Raw genomic sequence first — 6,395 nt, 5'->3', positions numbered from 1 at the left:
ATCCTCAGGCACCTGAGGTCCACCTGACCCAGGAATTCGCCTTCTCTAGCAGAGGACAGATGGGACTTCCTTCTCTGGCTAAGAATATGAACTTTGGGGGCGCCTGGGTGGCTCAGTGGGTTAAAGCCTCTGCCTTCAGCTCGGGTCATGATCTCAGGGCCCTGGGATCAAGCCCTACATTGGGATCTCTGCTCAGCAGGGAGCCTGCTTCCTCCTCTCTCTCTCTGCCTGCATTTCTGCCTACTTGTGATCTCTCTCTGTCAAATAAATAAAAATATTTAAAAAAAAAAAAAGAATATGAACCTTGATCCTGTGAAAGGAGAGCTCTGCTGGGACTCCTGGCCTAGTAAGGAAGCTGTGCCCACTGTGTATGTGACAGAGCCAGAGCAGCTGGGCATGGAGGGAATGAGTGCCTTAAATCAGCCTTGTGTGGGGCAGTGTGGGAGCAGCAGCCCCTGCTTCCTGGGTAGCAGTGATGTGTGCAAAAGGAGGGAGGCAAGGGTGGAGGCTTCTAAGCCACACCACAGTCTCACCCTTGGTCCTGAAACCAGCAGGAAGAGAACGCTGAAGACAGAGACTCCAGGGGGATTCCCATCCAGGGAAAGGGGGTCCGCTGGAGGGCACTGAAGCTGCCAGCCCCGCCGACCAAAGGCCATTGGCACAGGATCACCTCTGGCACTTCTTTAGCGTGTTGTCCGTGTTCATGTGTGGATAGTGATTGACCCACTGGTGCACTTCCAGAGTCAGACTGGAAAACTTCCAGTGCCTGTTCATGGGTCAGAGGACCCCACGCCCAGAGAAGCAGAGGATGTCCCTCTTTCTCCAGAGCTGGAGAAGTCAGCCACCACCCTGGGGCAGGACCTGGTCCAGGCATATGTTCTTCCTGAAACCCCCACGTTCAGTGGGCATTGCTGCACCTGAGAAAGACCCCCTCAGCCCCAGAGTCAGGAGCTGTAAGGGGCTGTCTCCCATTCTGGCCCAGGATCATGACTAGAAACAATCCTGTCTTTGAGATGACGGGTCTTCTTCAGGAGCCAGAGAGAGGACTGGCCCCTCCCCCTTCCCAAGTCCAGGACGCCCAGGACCCTGCGAGAGCTCTTCATTCAAGGAGGAGTCATGGAGAGCGTGTGTGTCTTGTCAGCCCAATAAGTGAAAGAACCAAACCCCAGTTCTCAGGTTCTAACTGAAGCAGAATTTCAATGTACTGCTTGGGGGCAGCCACCTCCCCTCTTACATGGCCTTGGGGGACCCCAGGGGAAGTCTTCCTTGCTCTCTTGCCCTCAGAGTGAGGAGATGACTCCGTGTTCCAGGGTCCCACCCTGTCCCACTACTGAGGAAGAGCCATACATAGGGACCTGGTGTCAGGAATGTGGTCTCTCAGTGGCCTGACAGCTGCGTGGAAGGGCTGAATGGCTTTGGGAGGAGGGGTGCTCACTGGCAACACTGTGCACCATCCCCCGCAGCACTCTGCAATCCAGACTCTGTGCCCACAACAGGTCAATCACCAGCATCCCATATGTTCCTGCCACGGGAGCGATTGACCATTCGGGATCACTGCATTGCACAGAGGCAGAGAGTGAGGCCCAGAGAGGGGAGGCAAATGACTCCAGTCAGAGGGCTGCTCAGCAGAGGGGCTGGAAGGCCAGCCCTCCCGAGCCACCGTTAGCCCAGCCAGGGATTCCCTGAGCCCAGGGCGAGCTCTCCCCTGCCTGCCCAGCCACACACTGGCCCCTCAGCTGGATGATGGGCTGTTCTTGGCTCTGAGGGTGTTGCTGACCAACTAGGAGAGGGAGTCCAGCTGGCAGGACAGGCTGTAGCTATAGGACAGAGTGACAGTCTGAGCTAGCACAAGCCACACTCTGGTTTCCCTCCCAGAGCCTGCCTGGGAGCTGGAGTATGGGTGCCCTAGGGGCCAGCACACAACAGGGTCTGTGCAAACCAGGGAGCCATGGCCCCCAGGGAGAGTCCATTCTGCCTCTCCCTGCTCCTGTGCCACATAACCTCTCCTCACTGTGGGACTCCAGGACCTAAAATCAGGCCCCATAGGGCTGGCACGGCGCCAGCTTGTAATGAGTTTCAAGCCTCCTGGAGCAGCAGATTTCCTGGGGCTGGAGGGAGGTCTGGCTGCAGACGAGGACTGGGCTGGGGGAAATGCGGGCCTCATGGAAGGTGAAGGAGGGGGCAGGGGCCGAGTGCTGGGGCCACAGCTCATGTCTAAAAAGAGCTGAAATCCATGCGTGTCCACAGGGCCCCTCATTATAGTAACAACACCCTCACACTTGGGCATCCTGGTGGTGACCCCCTCCTGCCTGCCCTCTTTCCCACTCCTCTGACTCTAGCCAGGGCTGAATCCATGGACAAGCTAGAGCTCTGTCCCAGGGCACAGCCGGGAAGACAAGCAGAAGGAGGAGAGGAGAACTGGAAGGGGCGAACGGATCTCCCTGCCCTGACTAGGCCTCAACTGATGTCTCCAAGTCCTCTGGCTCAACCCCGCATTCAGCTGGACCCTGTAATGGAGTCTGAATTCCAGACCAGCTGGGTGGGGGGAATTCAGTGACTTTCCCATCCCCAGATGTCCAACCCATCTGGCCTTGCACCCTGAGCCTTGCTTCCCAGTGTAGGCATGGTTCTGGTGCTCAGCAGTCTTCGGGGCCACAAAGCACCTGGCAGTGATGAGGGAACATGGGGGACCAGTCGGGGACAGCGCTATGGTGGGTCCACATCCACCACAAGGCTGGGTCAGGGGACAGGTGCCGTGTGCAGGTCTCCTGGGCACACCTGGCCCTCTCGGAATGGAGGTCTGTGTGCCTGGTGCACCTTTCCTCCACCTACCCCTGGAGGATCGGCCAGGTTCAAGCATTTCCATGTCCAACCCTCAGGGACAGTTGGAAACCTGGGCTCAAGAGAGGCAGCGACTGGCCCAGGAAAATATCGGGTACAGAGTCCAAGGGGCAGTGCTTCCCTCCAGGCCTAGGCAATTCCTGACCCTCCCAGGAGGTTTGCTTTGAGGGTGAGACCTCCTCAGATCCTTGGGGAGAGCTACCCACCCCATCCCATGGGGGGACATGACCTCGGGCATCCCCAGACATATGTGGGGAGGCATATGTGTTTGAGCGTGCATGTGTGTGTGTGTGTGTGTGTGTGTCGTGTGTGTGTGTGTGTGTGTGCACGCACACACACCCCACTCTGCCCAGCTAGGGGTCAGAGGGGGAGACACCCTGGGAAAATGGTGGGTAACAAGGGGGAAAGAAGAAAGAGGTTAGAGACAGCTGGGCCATGGGGTCAGGGGCATCAGGACTCCTGGCAAGGACCGAGATCCAAAGCATGGGGAGGGGAGACAGGACAGGCTGATGGTCAAGGGGTCCCCAAGGGGCCCAGGGTCTTTGCCAGGGCACTGGGTGGGGACAGGGTCCTGGGGCCTGGTGTCCATCACCACCCTGGACTACTGGAAGTAGGAAGAGGTACCCCCCAGTGTGGACAGGGCTACAACACCGAAGGCCTCCCCTTTCTCTTCTACCAGTGGGGCCATAGAGACAGGGTGTCCCTAGTCTCCCTCAGGCTTGTAGAAGAGCCTGTTGGCCTTGAATCTCTATCCCTGACCCACTGTGCTCCCAGTCTTGGGAAAATGCTTTGGACTCCCTCGAGGTCCTTCTGAGCAGAAGACAGCCTGGGGACTCGGGGGGCTGACCTTGTGGGCTTGCAGAATGTGGCAGAGCACTGGACCCCTGGTCTGGGGACCCAGGGCAGGACCCTCCTTGTTGCAGCCTCAGGGTCCCCATTGGGAAGAGGTTCCAGAGTCAGAGCTCTGCTCAGGGTGAGAAGGCTTTACTTAGCAAGGAACCGAGCACCAGCCCAGGAGAGGGAAACAGGGACAAGGGAGACTTCGGAGGTTTCTCCCCTCAGCCCTGGAGCCCCCAGATCCGGCTCCTGGGAGACACCCACGAACAGAGACAGACGCAGGCACAGAGACAAAGACAGAGACAGAGACAGACACTGAACCCAGGAGAGAGGGAACCAGGAGAAGTCCCAGACTTTCCTCCATCGGCTGGGAAAGGACAGCCACACATTGTGTCCCCTTCTCAGGCCCACGGGCCATCCACCCTGGGAGGACGGATTCAGGAATGCCCGGGGTCCCCTGTGGGGGCTGGCCAGCACATGGGCGCAGACGAGGCCCTTGGACCTCAACCTAATGGGAGCCCCGGGAAGCCTGTGTCACCAAGGTCAGAAGCCATGCACTGCAACCTTGCCACGGGGGATGGGACACTGGCAGGAGGACGGTGCCTTTGCCTGGATCCCAGAGCAGATGCAGGGCCCTCTGGGCTGTGTTCCATGCCCCCGCCCAGCGCCTGTCTCACCCGTGCCTGGCCAAGTGTGTGCACCAGCCTCCTGGGAGAGCGGGGATGGAACGTATGCAGGGGTCCTACCCCTGATGGCATCCCGAGAAGGAGAAGCCAGGACACCCCCAGTGTGCAGACGGGGAGCCTGGGGAGGCCCTGAGAGCCACAGGGTGTGTGCGGGCTCACAGACCTGGGCAGGAGCAGGAGCCCGGTCTGAACCCAGCTCTGGGCCCTCCCAGCGGGGACAACAGCTGCACCCAAGCCTCCCAGGGTCTGTGGGGAGGCTGTGTGGGGGTCACTGGATGGACAGGGCACGGGGTGGAGGGTGAGCCTTGAGCAGCTGGGGGAGGGGCGCCCTCAGGGAGCTCTGGTGGGAGCAGGAAGTCCAGTAAGGAGCCCCCAGGCAGTGGTGACCTCACTTCCCTAACGACAGAGCCCAACGGACTTGGAACCCACGTATCCAGGCACCCACATTCCAGAGAAAACCCCCCGGCCCAGCTCATTTCTGGGCAGATCCTGAAGGAAGCGACATGTTCTGCTGCTGCCTACCGAAGCCCAGAGGATGCAGGCAGAGGAGAGCTCGCCCGCCAAACACGTCCCCCCACTGGGCAGGTCGTGTCAGGCTTCCCCGACGACTCTGGCCCTTTGGCAAAAAGAATCAAAAGGTGACACCGGGAGGCTCAGAGTCAGACAGCCCCACACCTTCTGACCGACCCGTGTAGGCCTAGGTCTCCTCCCCGTGTGTGTGTGTGTGTGTGTGTGTGTGTGTGTGTGTGTGTGTGTACAGAGAGCTCATCGGGGATGGAGATGCCCCGAGCAGGAGCAGGCTGGTGAAGGGTCAGATGCCTGGTGGGCAGGTCATGTTCACACCCCAGGTTAAGGCTGGCTAGGTGGGATGGAGTATGGGGGCTGCACCGTTCTGCCCAGGGTTGATCCTGAGACCTTTCAGGGACGGGTCACTGACCCAGGTGCGTGGAATCTGGGAGAAGCAGGGGCACTGGGCAGGAGCACAGTGGGTAGGGCCGAGCAGGGCTCTGACGCCTCTTGCACACTCCCCGTCTCTGCTTTGGCAGGCCACGGATGAACTAGGAAGGAGGCGGGAAGACACGCATTCCTCCCCGACCCCGGAGGCCCTGGTCCTGGGAAGGCACCCGCTACCTCCCAGACCACTGGCCGTGGTACTCCACTGGATTGCGGTCCTGGACACAGAGCCCTCGAAGGCCAAGTCCGAGGGTGAGAAGGCTGGCGTAGGGTGCCTGTGGCTGTGCGGGGAGGGGTCGGTGCTGGGCCCCACAGGGAGAAGCCCCCACAGGCTGGTGTGGGGCCAGGAGCCACGACTTGGCTCGGAGCACCCAGGGGCTGGACTGCAGTCGGTTAGACGTCTCCGGGAAGGTTCCTTCGTGGCTGCGGCTTCTCCGGGAGGCCCCGGGCTGGGCTCTGTCTCTGCAAAGCCACAGGGAGAGGCAGGCCCGCGGGTGACCTTCTCTCCTCTCCCAGCTTCTCCAGCGGAGGAGCTAGACCCACTCCCAACTTCAGCAACTCCGGAGGGGCACATGGTGTCTGGAGTCACTTCGGCGGGAGACCGGGAGCCCACAGGTGCCCGGGCGCCTGCCCACGGAGATGCTGATGCTGTCCGGGGAGAGCTGGCTCCTGCTCCTGCCCCCACCCCTGCTCCTGCAGCTCCCACTTCCCCTGCCCCTGCCAGAGCGACTCCCACTTACCCTGCTCCTGCCTGTGCTCCTGTTCTGGGCCTTGTCCCAGATCCTCCCTTGGTCCCACCCCTTCCCCGACCCCTCCCTGGGCCCCTGTTCCTGCCCCAGAACCAGCTCCTGCCCTTGACCTCGCACCGGCCATCACCCCTGCCCTTGCCCCAGCTCCTGCCCCTGCCCCTTCCCCCGCCCCTATCCCTTGTCCTTTCCCTGCCAGGGCCACTGTCCAGGCACCTGCCCCTGCACCTGCCCCAGACCCAGGTCCTAACCCTGTTCCTGCCCTTTCCCTTGCCCCTTCCCGTGCCCCTGCCAGGACGGCCTCCCTTTCCCCTGCCAGTGCCCCTGTTCC

The 6,395-nt window shown here is 60.8% G+C and overlaps 1 long non-coding RNA gene across 1 annotated transcript; it reads left to right on the top strand.

The window, feature by feature from the left end:
- The first annotated feature begins 4,861 nt into the window (after window positions 1-4,861).
- LOC309851499 lies at window positions 4,862-6,108 on the top strand. The gene is made up of 3 exons (XR_014304806.1): window positions 4,862-5,002; window positions 5,411-5,570; window positions 5,835-6,108. It is a non-coding gene; the product is annotated as an uncharacterized lncRNA (long non-coding RNA).
- The last annotated feature ends 287 nt before the right edge of the window (window positions 6,109-6,395 follow it).

This window comes from Mustela nivalis (genome assembly GCF_964662115.1).
Source record: "Mustela nivalis genome assembly, chromosome: 17".
In the NCBI taxonomy this organism is placed as follows: Eukaryota; Metazoa; Chordata; class Mammalia; order Carnivora; family Mustelidae; genus Mustela; species Mustela nivalis.
This window is presented reverse-complemented; position numbering and strand designations above follow the sequence as displayed.